This window comes from Chenopodium quinoa, unplaced genomic scaffold, assembly GCF_001683475.1.
Source record: "Chenopodium quinoa cultivar QQ74 unplaced genomic scaffold, ASM168347v1, whole genome shotgun sequence".
In the NCBI taxonomy this organism is placed as follows: domain Eukaryota; kingdom Viridiplantae; phylum Streptophyta; class Magnoliopsida; order Caryophyllales; family Amaranthaceae; genus Chenopodium; species Chenopodium quinoa.
In genome coordinates, this window is record NW_018743292.1 from 7,904,328 (window position 1) to 7,919,829 (window position 15,502).

The window sequence follows — 15,502 nt, forward strand, 5'->3', positions numbered from 1 at the left end:
AGGCTTTTCGCCCGCTCCTTGACGGAGGCTTTTTCTCTTGCGGTTCTTAGCCATTGCTACTAAGATAATTGCAAGATGATCTTGGTTAGAAATTTGGCTTAAAGATTTTTGAAAGTCTTCCCCACAGACGGCGCCAAATTGTTTCGGGTGAAAACAATGGGACCTTGCCGAAGGTCCGCTGAAACGGAGAAGACTGGATTCGGTCCAAGTTATGTTGGGCCGAAGGTTTCCTGCACAGTAAACACACGTAAACTAGCCTCGGGGGTGTTGCCGAGGAAGGCCCCTCCGATGCTAAAGTCAGTACAATGTGTAGAAAGAGAACACTATGCAAGAGAATTTGTTGCTTGAGGCTTTATTTGAGTATATGAGAATATAGGAATCTATGAATATATGCCTGAATGTATGAATATTGATGGCTTTTATACCTCTTCATACATGGAGAGGTTGGGCCTTAGCCCAATTGGCTTGCTTTGAGGGCTGACCTTTGACTTTAGCACAATTGGAGAGTTGAACCTTGACCTTGGGCTTTTAATTGGATCATTTAATGCCTAGGCCCAATTGGACTGAATTGGACCCAAACAACAAGAAAGTTTCAACACCCTTTATTAGGGTGGGGGAGCTAGAGGGAGGGACACGAAATCTAATGGAGCTTCAGTTTTCAAATGTATCACCTCGATCATTGACTTAAATTAGATGATTCCTAGTGTTGGGTAAAGATTGAGAGAAATAATTCCTTTTTTAAAAAATAAAATTGGTATTACCCTAATTCCTTTTCTTGTATAAATTCTTGTGTGGAAGAATTCACATGTACTTTGTTCCATTTTAGTCTCCACATTAAGCTTTTGTAAGTTGTTGCTGACTTATTTCTCCATTTTTTAAACATTTGCTTTTATTTTTTTATTCTTTTATTTTATTTTTTAATGGCACACTTTTATTTAGGATGAATGATAAGCTTCTATATTTTTGTATTAGGTTAAAAAAAAAAAATTTGAATTAACACCACAAAATAGTCTAAAAATGGATTTTAACACCAAAAATAACTTTTATTTTAACACCACAAAATTTTTAAAAAAACCACTTAACTGATGGATGGAATCCGTTAGTTGGGTCCACAATGCTTACGTGTTAGCATATTATTGGAAGAAAGTAATAAAAAAAAAACGAAAAACCCTAAACTAACGCAACCACCCTATCCCCACCGCCGGCTGGGTGGCACCGGCTATTGCCCCACCCAAACACCTCCGTTCCCAGCCCTAGTCGCCGCAAATTCCGGCCCCTCCATTTTCCCCTCCCTAAAATAGATAGAATCTCCCCACGACCGCTTAAAACGGGCGGCCGTTTTTCAGACTACCCAAAAACGACCACCAATAAGGCCGCTAAGGGTCGAAAACGACCGGTTTAGGGCGTGAGTGGTCAATTTCGAACCAAAACCGATCAATTCCGACTGTAAGCGGCGTTTTTGGTGGTTGTTTGTGGGTTGTTCATAAAACGATCGACCTTTATTGGTGGCCGTTTTGGGGAGGTTGCCGGGTTTAGGGTGGGGGAAAGGGAAGGGGAGGAATTTCCGGTGGCAGGGGCTGGGATAGGGGGTGTTTGGGTAGGGCAGTGGCATATTATGTACGTTTTACGTTTATAACAACAAGATTATATATTTTTTCTTGTTAACAATAAGATTATATATTTTTTCTTAGCTTGATTTTTTTTTTAAAAAAAATTATGTAATCGTGACTACAAGCTTCAACAATGCAATGCAAATATAAAATCAACAAATGTTACTTTTGTTATTTCCTTGAATAATTTATGATTAGAATTTTAATACTCTATAATTAATTATGGATACTTCAATAATACTTATTGCCAAGACCGTCACATGTTGATTATTCTTAGTGTGATTTTTTCCTGCTATTTTTGTTGTTCCATTCAATTGATATGAATATAACATACTAAAGTAATTTTTTTTTTATTTTTTATTATAGTGTTAATGTAAATATTAATTATTGAAAATTACCGTCCGTGGTATGAGACCTAACCTAGTTATAAGATTATATGAAAGTGTGTCAATCAAGTTAAGAAATATGTAAAAGAAAATTGAGATGATTAACTTGAGATGAAGGAAATATAACACAATCTTTTAGACTTATCTTAGTCCAGCTCAAATAATTTCTAATCATTTCAGCTCAAAAGAATAAGATCTTATGTTACTAACTCCCCTTATCAAATCGAATCTTATATTCCAAAGTTCTAAACGAGCTGGTCAAATTTGTAAAAATTTTAATATTAGCTTTGATACCAAGTTAAATACGAATTATAATGTATAAATCACGAGTATCATTCAAAAGAAATGATTTTGTCATATAATTATCTTGTTTATAAACAAACTTGACTTTAAAACGTGTGGCTGATCTTCGTTTGGCCAACAAAATCAGACTAATCCCAAAAAAGAAAAAGAAAGAAAAAAAAAAAAAAAGCCTGGAAAGGAATCTTAATTTAAACATTAGCCATCCTTCCGACACAAAAAAAAAGGACTACAATACTTTGGGTGATAACTTGGAATTATATGTTTATTTGTAATGTAATGTTTGTGTGAAATTATCCACCACAGACATGACACATGGCTAATTAGTAGCAACATAAAGTACATAATTTGATAACTATACTAGTCAAAAATCATTATCTCACAACCTATTTAAAATGTAATCTTCATTTATAGTATATGCTTTTTTTATAAGATATTGACAGAAAATAGTTCTTAGTTACGGATAATATTGGATTAATTAATGGATCTAATTCTATTATTAATTGAACATTTATCGATAACCACTCAAGAGGTCAATGATTATAGGCGATAATTTTATCAATATTTTTTTTGATTAATTATTGATGAAGACAGTCGAATTTTTTGGGCCCATAATTACGTTAGCTTTGAGTGTTATATTATATTGTAGTATTATACAGCAAATGGAAGATTTTTCCAGTTTGTAGTGACAAATTGAAGATTTTCCTGCGTCTCTGAAAATCAAAACGATTTGCTTTGCTTGATATTTGTGTGCGATTCACATAACTTATAATGTATGAATAAGCATTTTAAAATGAAGTTTTAAGATCTACAAATGTACACGTTTATCTCTAGCTTGTGGCCTTGTGGGAACTCCTTTCATAGAGAATTAATTGTAATACTTCCATCATGTTGTCTCAATCCCCATAAACTCTAACGCTAACATGATATTAGACGAAATATGGAACCCTTTAATATTAGACATATATAAATGATATTAAAAAAATGGAACAAGGCGAACAAATTAATTGTTTCCAATACCGACCTTGAGCCTTTATTTTGCTCAACTTAATTGTTTAGATAAGATAGATATTAAGTTCATAATTAATAAATTTAATTACATTAAATTTAAATAGATAAGCTCTCAATTAATCACTTAAAATTCATGTGTAAAGATAACACACCATAGAATTAATATTACATATGCTTATCAATTCTTGAAGATTCTATGGTATTCATCCTTACAATGATTGGCTGATTTTTTATTTAGCTTTTATGTCAAAATTAATTATAAATGTTAATTCATATTTTTAATATTCATTTATCATTTTTTAAAAATTAAGTTATGAATTATTTTCTAACCAAATTAGGCCCGTGCAATGCACGGATTAAAAAAATTATTGGAATGAAATAACTTATTTCTGTTATTTACTTATCCGGATATACTTATAAATTAGATCATAAAAACATATATATCATCATAAATTACATACATAAGTAACAAAATATAAAAATGAAAGCCGACCAATCTGATCTAATCAAACCATATGCATACGAATTTATATGTCATCCAAGAGTTCGAAATACAATAAAAATACTTGTAATTTAAATAAATAGAAGCACCTTGAAAATACAAAACAATGAAAATATTTACCGAAAACATTAGTTCATTTTTGTATAACAAACATCCATATTATTATTACATGATTTTATAGTTAGGTTGCTTGCACAATCCTTAAAAAAAAAGAAAAAATAACATTAAAACCTTAAAAAGATAAAAACAATAATAAAAAAGTATTCGTAGTTACCAAAAAATAATAATTATTTATTTATTGACACTGTCAAAAGATTGAAATGAAAATGATTAAAAATAATTAATAACCAAAAATATATATGACTTCATAAGTGCATTAGGCGGGAATTTTTTTAATGAGAAAGCGACACGTATACAGTTTGGGGAGATGATTGTCAGCAATTTCCTGTTTTAGTAATAATTAATAGATTTCACTAATAATAAAAACAGAACTTTGAAAATAAATTAGGAAAATTATAAAAAAAATTCAAAATTAATCAAAAGATTTCAAAAATTAGATAAATGATTTATAATTAATTTTGACATTAAGAAGTAAACCAAAATCAGCTAATAAAAAGGCTTCAAAAAAAAAAAGCTAATAAAAAATTAATATAATGATAGTAATTTTAAGGATGACTACCATAAAATCTGATTGAACGAGTATACTAATGGATTCAAACAAAATTAAGGTATGTATCTACATCTCCACATTCCAATACAATCTTTGAATTATTTATAAAGGAATAAGGATACAACAAGCCAAGGATACTATGAAAAATGATTAAGATTTTATTATATTTAATAAATGGCCAATTGTTTATTTAGACAAATAATAGGATTGATGAAACATGTGGTGAGGATAAATTGAAAAACCAACATAACATAATTAAATATCTTTCTTTGAAAATGAAATGGCTTTAGAATTTAGACTTCTAGTTGATAGTACAAGTGCTAGTTAATGAGACACAAGTTCAATTCTGCCCATATAGGCCCATCATTTAATTGGTGATGGTGGTCAAGATCTATATAACGGATAAACCGTGTGATTTCATTCTTCATATATATTGATGAATCCGTGAATATATATAGGAAGAAAAAGATATATGCTTTATCTCATCACAAGTATGAAAATAGTACGTTATTGTGCATTGAATGTGTATCAGAGTATGTAAAATGTGAGCATGTTTATTTCACTTCAGAAAGTGAACCCCCCTACACAAGGTTGAGAATTTAGGAGGTCGGTGTGATTACCCTTTTTATGATTTAGTCCTTGACCCTTCTTGTTGCCTTGCATTAGGTTTTTAACGGTGGACAATGGATGGAGTACGAATTCAAGGATGCATATTTAAGTAGATGACGACACACAAATTCAATTCAAGTTTCATCTTAAAATATGGATAGATTGACCCTTTAATTTCATGTCGAAGGAGAGTCTATAAAATATATGTCTAGTAGAGTTCCATCCTAAAATTAATTGGTATTAATATGCATGATACAATTTGATCTAAATATAATTTAACACTTTTGAGTGTTATTAGTAATTGAAAACTCAAGATATTAGAGGCAACCAGATTGATAATTTCTCCAAGATCATCCACTATTTTACCTTACCTATACAAAAATTGAATGTCTTAATGAAGTTTAATATTATATTTTTTATTTAAATAACTAATTTAATCTCCTATTCATCTAACATGTGCAAACATTCCAACATTAGAGATAATAATTGTAACATCTCCCAATTGGGGCACACACCAATGTTGACCACCTAAATGGCTACATAGCAAAGGCTACTAGGCTAATGATCATATAATATTATGATATAAAATGAGTTGTTGACTCTCTAATCTTAATTGTTTAATGGCATAACTTAATTTTTCCAAGACTAGCTAGCTCTAACTAATGTAGTGATGTGAAAATAGTTAGTTTAATTTGTTGATGTGGTGCCAAAAAAATAGTAAGACGCGTAAAAATCGCGCTCATTGACGATTTGACTCGTTACATTAAGAACACCATTGAATTATGTGAAGAATTGTAAGTTTGTGTTACGTATGTACGTAGTAGATTATAGGGAGTTAGGCACTTAGGCTTGTAGTTATACTAGCTAGGATTCCAGCCAACCCATAACAAGTCGTCAACAACTAACTATTTTAATTAATTATTAGTCTCATTGACGTATTGCATGTCTTTATTGGACCATTCATCTCGTGCCTTGCGTGGTTTTGGGTATGCCCATCATAAAGGTAAGGTACTAAGGTATATTAGGGGTAATATTATATGCCCTAACTTATGAGGTTAATATATACGATGTATTAGTAGTTATATAAGGAGAACCAAGGGTGAATATATCCATAAAATAATGCACAAATTTATTAAACCTAGGTAATGATAAAAATTAATATATTTCCAAATATGAATCTAGTTTAACTTTTTATGATAAATTCACATGTTGATCGCTATGGATATGACCAATTGACTGGTATAATCAACACTTGATATTGAAAACCACCACATTGTAGTTTACATGTAAGCTGTCCACATTAGATGCTCAAGATAGAAAAGAAAGAAAACTGGATTATTATAATGTAGAGGAGTTATTCACCTTGTTTAACTAAAAAAAAAAAAAAAAAAGTCATTTTACTTGTGATAATATACTTGTATTAATTAGACATACCATAACATGGCTGGTACGTAGTCTTTAATTTATAGAACTTTTGTCTAAATTATCAAACACACAGACTTGCACTAGTGCAAAGATGTTTTGGAAATCTTATCATATATTCGTATTAATTCATTTAACATACCAACTTATAGCAAGCCGGTTATACGAAAATGTAAGTTATGCAACACACTAACACATACGTAGTGCATTATTGTAATTGAAATTATTTTTGCCTTTTCTTTAATTTATATATCATAGACAACTCACTTAATTGTTTTTGTTTTCTCTCTTTTTTATCCTAAAGATTGTTATTTTATTTTTATTATTATTATTTTTTATTTTTTTTATGTTTAGAGAGATATAAGGACAAGTGATGAGAATCGATTCTAAGATCTTCTGAGACCGGAAAAAAAGCTCTAACCACTTGATTACTGAACATTTTCCTTTACAAAATCTAAGGAGATTTTTTAGGTGCAAATCAACCATGTTTACTTAGGTCATGTCTGACGTGAATCTGGATGCCTAGCTTTTCCATATACAACCAAAAATCTAAAGTTTACAGTAATTTCGAGGGACAATAGTTAAGTACTTACATGGCTACGATTGTGGTGCTTACAAAATGTTAAATTTTCTTCTTGTCAGAAGAAGAGGATGGTCCAACATTTTTAACCTCCTTGAGGCTTGCTCTCGCCAAATTAGATGGTGTATTTGGGTGTACATGTGCAAAAAGTACCTACGTTGGCACGTTGCTCATGATGCAGTTACAATGATAACTTAATGAGGCAAGTCTAGTGGAGTTGATGGGAAAACTCATTCTTGTGACTTTGAGATCATAAGTTTAAAGCACATCAACTATTTGAACTTGAGAAATTGGGACTTTGGGAGTAGGGGAATTTCCTTAATTACCCTCTTTTCTCTACTCTCAATTGGTGACATACTGACATGTGTAGATGAGTTTGCTAAATCTGTGAAAAGGTATTTGTACAGGATGGTGCTGATACCGTTATGATCATAACGAAACTATGCCACGCTGTCATTTTTCTACTGTTATTTCTATCGACATACTATCCATAACGGCTACTATTACAACCACGTGGAGAGCTGCTTTCGACCACGTAGGCACCTATTACCTACTAAGTCTACATGCCAACTATGCTAATAGGTGGCACTAAAGCTGGGCATGGGCCGGGCTGGCACGCGGGCTGTCCGGCACGGCACGCCAGATGGCCCGGCCCGGCACGAGCACGACAGCGGCACGACACGGCACGTGGAACGGCCGGTGGGCCGTGAGGCGTGTCGTGAACAAGGAAATTGAAATTTGGCACGAGCACGGCGGGCGGCACGAACACCGGCCCGTCGACACGGCCCGCCAAGCACGATACTTTTATAATAAAATTAATATTTTTTTAACAAAATAATAAAGCAAATATTAAAAAAATAATAAAAAAAATAAATGGGCGGCACAGCACGACCGTGCCAGCATGATGGCACGGCACGGTGCCCAGCTTTAGGTGGCACCAGCTTGGTTGTTTTCCTATAAATACCCAAGCATAATTCATTATTAAGGTACGATTTTCATCTCTCTAACTCTCTCTCTATGTCTCTCTTAAACACACTTTCATCTTCTTTCTTACTCTTCTTATCAATTACTAACTTTAGCATCGGAGCAGTTATTTCCGGATAATCTCCCGGGGTTAGCTAATCCATGTTGATTGTGCAGATACTTAATTGGCCGATAAACCTTTACCGATCCCCAAATATAAGTTAGCGGAGCTCACACGAAACAGTATTGTTTCGATAGAGTTCTTCTTGCCCCCAAAAAATAAGTTAGAGATGACAACCCCTTTTTTTCTTTTTTGAGTTTGTTCGAGTTTTTTTTTTTATATGTTACTTGTATTTGAGGTTGAAGTACATGTACTTTAAATATAACTATATTCAAGTATAATTAAATAAAACTTCGTATGTCCTTTTACTCTATATTATTTCATTATGACCTGCTGTATAGGTTGTATTCTTTAATTTATGTTTGTGATATATGGAGTAAGTTTTAGTACCTTGTCTTCGAATTTAAACTATGTTTGTGTTATTTATTGTTGATTAGGTTATCTATTAAGTGCATAAAACAAGCATTGTAGGCTATAAATGTTCTCGATTTACTCTTCACCTTGTCTACGGTATTCTCATATGATATTTTTTAAGCTAAGCTGTGCTATGGTGTGAATTTCTTTTTCTAGTTTAAATCATCATTTATACGAGTAATTTGATCTGTTTTGATTTAATCTGACTTTAACAAGATTCACAATTCACAATACAAAATAATTGAGATTTTGCATATTATTGTCCATGCGTTATATTCAGTTTTGATGCAAATCTAAGATAGATCTGTCCTCCTTAAAAGTAGCCTAATGTTTTTGACTTTTGTGCCATGCCTTTTTAGTACAGTAGTGCAGTGATTCAGTGAACATTGATGAATGATGATACAAGTAATAGAGACGTGTTTTTGTTTGTGTGTGTGACATATAAATACAAGTAGTTTTTTAGCACCAAATTTGTCACTTCAGTTATTCCATACACATTCTAACTTTCTTATTGTAGAAAATACTTACTGTAAAGTTTTTAATGAATATGATTGTCGGTAAATGCTGTCAGCAACAATAATGTTAGTGAATAGTGAGTGACTTAGTGGAGAATGATGTTTGTGACGCTAATGTGTCGTAGTTGGAACTTAGGAGGAATAATTTACATTTATAGAAGGGAGTAGTACTATGTTTATTTATGCTCATATCCTTTTAAAGGGGAAAATGATGAGCTCCTCTTTTCTTTTCTTTTTCTTCTTCCTTTTTATTTATTTATTTATTAAAAAAAATGGTAAATAAAGATGACGTTTGACTATATATTTAGGTATTATCATCCTATAAACTTCAATTAATTTAAGCATGTAGTTTTGTGAGAAGAACGTATATATATTTAGCATAATGTTTATTTATCTCCAATAATATCTATTGATTTTCTTCTTTAAATTTTATAATTGATATATAGTTCGATCGATCCATAATCCATTACCATTGCATATTAGAAATGATAAACACATGCATGTATGTGATGATGTTGCAAAAACCATTCACATCGATCGGTACATATAGCCCATAGTTATCAATTACATTTATACTAAAGGCGAAATTTAGAGAAACACTTGGCAATATAATATAAAAAGTTTTCCCTCCAAAATTATTTACTTAAAAAAAAATTTAAAAAAAAAAAAAAACAACAACTTACTTTTACATAAAAATAAGGTTTGTATCTAAATTATGACTTTTACTTCTATACATAATCTAAAATAAACTTCTTTTAATAACAAATTGTCCATTATAACTATTACATATTTAATTAATTTCTTTCTCATGTAGTTTATACTTTTTAATACTGAGTTTATTCATAATATTTTATATCCATTTTTTTTTTAAACTTTATTGTCATTATAATTATTTAACAACTGTGCATTGCATGGGGTTTAATCTAGTAATATAAATAAAAAACTATATAATTCCAATTTTCAAATATGTTTTTGTGATTTATTTATGATTCTAACTTTTAGGAGATCTTTTTTAAAAAAATTAATTGAATAACTTAACGTAACTAAAAGATAGTGAGGATCTCTTCAACTGACTCTTACTTATGAGTATATACTTCCTCCATTCTTTTTTACTTGACTCGCTTTGACTTTTACACTATTCACATCTTCTCCTTTGACCGTCTTTTTGTGAATTATATATAATGAAAAACATAGTCATGTGCGGTCTTGTTAGAATCGACTCAATAAGTAATATCATAAAATCTAACTTTTATAATTTTTAATTATGAAGAATTAAAGTTATAAATGGTTAAATTTCTGCATTAACAAACGTGATATATGAAATAAGTTAAGTAAAAAAGAACAGAGTAAATATATATTTTAAAAAATTACTAGCTTATACGTTCAAAATTTCGTCATATATATAATTGAATGATTGAGTATGTTGTTTCATTTAACTTTTTATTTTGTTCCTTGATTTATCCATCACATTATTACAAATGATTTTATCCCTTTGAGAGGCATGAAGGGGCACATTCAAGTAACTGAACTTTTTCATGAAGACCCATGCATGATATCCATATATCCATCTAACTTGCTTGCTTATAAATTGCTCCATTATATTATATATAAACGGATAAGGAACTTTTTGTTCACAATACATCCATCTTATAATTAATTTTGGTCCCTCTCCTTTAAAATAAATAATTAGTATATGATTTGAAACAACCTAGAGATCTTGGTTTATTATTATTAATATTTATTGTTATCTTGATCCAAATGATTGAAAAAATTTGCATGTCTATATATTTCATGTCAAATGCACACATCTACCAGGTAGGTCAATGGAAATAATATAGCTTTTCATGTGTTTGATATGCCAGCATAAAATGTATACAATATATTGCATAGTTTAATTTCATTGGTCCAAATTCCTAGTATGTAATTGTATATATGTTTGGATAAGGTAGGAAATGCATTTGTTGCATGTAATGATGAGGAAGATTAGTAATGCTATTCCATAATTAACGGGAAGGAAATTTGATTAATTAGCACTTCTTTAAAAATTAATCATGTATATTGACCTTCGTTTACCACCACTAATTGCGCATCACTTCGTAAAGTAGAAGTTGATCAGATAATAGAGGAGCCAAATAAACAATAAAAGTTAGCATGAACAGCTAGCTAACAACTTCATTAAAATTAAATAAATTCTTATGGCCATTACAAGTTTATACATAGAATTCAGAGAACCACAACATCAATTTTATTTTTGTGGTAGGATTTTATATTGTGCCAATACGTGGAGTATGTATTTGTGCCATCAATTTATATTTAAATACAGATATACGAAATGTCGAAATAATTGATATTTATTATAGTAATTTTTTTTTTTTTTTTTTTTTTTTTTTTTTTTTTTACAGGTATTATAGTATTAGTCATTCATTACTTTGTCATACGGAATATTTTGTATTCTTATCACCCTTGCCTCTATTTTCTTATTTTATTTATTTTAATAATTAATTTTATTTATACAGATTACCTAATAATTATATATTCCTATTGACCCTGCAAAATAAATCACATTTTTGTTATTACGAGTAAATGATGTAATCATTTTGTCTCATTAAGATATGGAGCTACTCAGGAAAACAAGTTCACAAATTAAAAGTTGTAGTTTATCAAGTTTTTCACAACTAAAATAATTTAGTTTCAATTAGTTAAAGTTCAGTTAATAAGTAAATTGTTCCAATAAATACAAGATACGGAGTACTAAGTTATATTCAAATGAAGACTCGGCATTCTTAGGCCCTTAGTTGCCTCCCTCGTCCATCTATTTTCTATGGTCAGAGTTCATCGACTTTCACCATATCCTTTTAATTAGTTTCGTAATTATTACACTTTTATAAAAGAAAAATCATTTCTTGTGTGGATCACGTCGGATCATATTAAATTTACTTCTATGTAAATAATATTTTCAAGGAAAATGATAAAGTTAGCCCTTAGCCCTTAGGGCTATGTATAAGAAGTTAAAAAAAGAAATATTGAGGATAAATTAACATTAATTACACTAATTTACGCGTGATTTTGTCATGAATTCCCAACTTAATTCCATTTTAAGAAATGTATTTAATGCTTACATATATCCCTAAGGGCTACATATATCACTACCCTATTTTCAAAGACTATATGTTGCGGGTACCCAAAGAAATAAATTTTCAACACCCATTAACAAAGGTTAATTTCTAAACAAATGCTTTGGCAAAGGAGAGGTGGAATTTAAATAAGCTGAGACACTTAAGATTTTGTATAATTGCTTGATTATATATGTCCTTTGGTGAAATCTTTCCCTATCAATTTCGGTCCCTATTAATAAATAAAATTGCCCCCTTTTGCTAACAATAAACAAATAATCTCTATTTCAAGCATTATAGAACATCTTTGCATAAATTAATTGATAAAATCAACTAAATTACAAATAACTCCAAAATCCAAGAATTGACATGAACAGAAATGGCTAGATATTTTTGGAGGAACATATTATATAAATAACACATGACAACTGAAATAATAACTTAGATATTTTGGTGAACTAAAATAATTTTTTTTTTTTTTTTAAAAAAGGAGTAATATAATCCAACATCATTTGAACAGTAGAAAGCGTGATAAGAAATTACAAATGGCATAGTACGTAAACACAAATAGTTGTCAACTAGTAAGTGATATCACAATTCACATGGGAGGTGATCTAAAGGACGGTGGCAATTACATTTTTCTAAAACTAATGTAACAAACATGGTTTATTGGTTTACAGACCCCTAATTTAGCTGATCATGTATGCAATGAGATCTCACTTTCACGTACTAGACAATCGTTTTAATTAATTTTGATGGATCCGTACATAATACATATATGTGTTGTTAGGGATCATTTCAATCGATAATTATGTTACTAGTTGTTCTTATAATTTTTGTTCCAATCGACAATTATGTTACTAGTTGTTCTTATAATTTTTGTTCCTTACTACGTACCTTTATTATGAAAGTTATGCTTCTTTGTAATGGGTTGGTTTAGGCCATTGACAACGACGTTATTCTTATCATCTTATGTGTTTCATCGAAGGTGATAAATAGCTTACTTCGTATTACTTAATGTTAATTTAACATGGATTTTTCTACAAAGTGCCTCAGTATAACTGGGTTATTCAATTAGTTTAAAAGTTATCCGTCCACAATACCCTAAAGGTCCATTAAAAGAGTAAATTGTACCCTTTTATGTACTCCGAAAAATACATTAGTGACAGACATTAGAGAGTGGAATTTTAGAACTAAAAAAAATGCAGCTTTCTCTGTCTATTAATTTTCTTTCTATTAGGATGATGATGAATCGATGATGATTAAGTATTTTTGGAAGGAATCTAAATAAAGGATGCTGAAAGGCCACGTAATTATAATTAAGCAACAAACACAAATGGGGCGGCAATTTTTTTTAACTTTTGGCGTTGCTAATGCTTTACTAGTACTGACTATTGACTGATAACCACTCCCAAAAGGTCAGTATACAACAATTTTCCAACAATTTTATTTGGAATTTTAGGTATAATATTGTATGAGATGAAATTCCATTATTGTAAGTTATACATTTATTTAGAGTTGATCATGGATCAGAGCAATTTGCACCCAAAAGTCAACATATGTATGTGTAGGAATACGACCAAATCTTGTGGTTTTAGAATCAGCTTGTAATAGAACAGTTGTTTAAACTCTAAATCAATTAAGTATTGTATGGGGCATTAGGGTTTAGGGTTTAGGGTTTCAGCCCAAATCAATTACACAATCTTAATAACATTGAATAACTCAAATTCGCGCAAAAATAAATAACACGAGCATCAGATCTTTGCGTGCAGTGATTAAAAAAATACACTACTATATTAGACTACTAATTGTAATTGCTTAAGATGCCAATCTTTAGGGAATTTTCTGCCAAAAAGATACTTAACAAAATGGTTAATTACCATGCATGCATCATGGAAGTTCCAAGAAGATAGAACTTGTCGTCAATTAGAAGGTGCTCTTGCTATTATCACCCAAAATTAATAATATTATTAACTAGAATAATCTTGAGGTTTACAGTACCCAGTATATTAATGGGTAGTTAAAATATACCCAAATTAGAAATGTGACATATTCTTTATTAATTAGAAGATGACCAACATTTTGACTATTTATAGAAACACAATCTTAGAGCTTAGCTGGGTAAATCTATTTTGGGCAGTGCCATGACTTTTTTTCCAACCTGCAGTGTCCCTATTTTATTTTGTTGTTTAATTTGTTTGATTGCAAATGTTGCATTTCGACAAATATCTATTGCATCGTTGTTTTAAATTTGTGTATATTATGTACTTCCCAATTATCAATTTATCATTGTTATTTGGATATATCTTGAATTTATGAGAAGTCGTTTGCAGTATTTTTTTGTAAAAATATGATAATTAATTCAATAATTTACGGAGTACGAGTACAATACTACACTAAAAAAGTAAGCTAGATTTAATTATATTCCATTTTCCTTTTTATTAGACTGAGATCTTGCATGCATGGAGTTAAGGACTAAGGAATAATGGAGATTTTATATATACTCGGTGAATAATTTCCCCTTGTAAGCCAGATTATTATTTATGTATTTATTTATTTATTTTTAATTTATTGCCATAGACTTTCCCAAAGAGAAAAATCAGAAAATGCAAGGAAAATTAAAGGTAAGAGAATATCCGATTATATAAAAAATGTATTACTCCGTACGCTAATCATATATACTACATATAACGCAATGGAGGGAATATATATAATATAGAAGTTGTAATTTTTTTTATAAAACGTATTTTATATATATATAATGATGAGTTTTTGTATCTTTGCGTATTAGTAGCTTTATCGACATGTAACTTGATTCCTTTAAACTATTTTTTAATCAAAACGTCATATAATTGATTTTTTAAGCAAGTTCAACAAATCTCATACTCTCCTAATATAAAGTCAAAACAAATTTTAATGGGACAAACACATAAACTCGATGTAATATAATATGAGTACAATTTTATAAAACAACATTAATATTTTATTAGTTCAGATGAATTTTAAAACTAAAAATTTTAATTTCCAAATAAGCTGACGTTATAAATCAAGACTTAATTTCCAAATAAGCTAATATTATGAATCAAGACTTAATTTCTAAATAAGCTGACACCTACAAATTAAATTATACGGATAATATATACTCAAATTTGCTAATATGTGTTCCACAAGCATGTTTGACGACATTATAGATCAAGACTTAACATCTTAAACTAATACTACATATGTACTTTTTAATATTCGTATAACTATATTAAGTAGGAATTTTCAAAAATATTGTAACTTA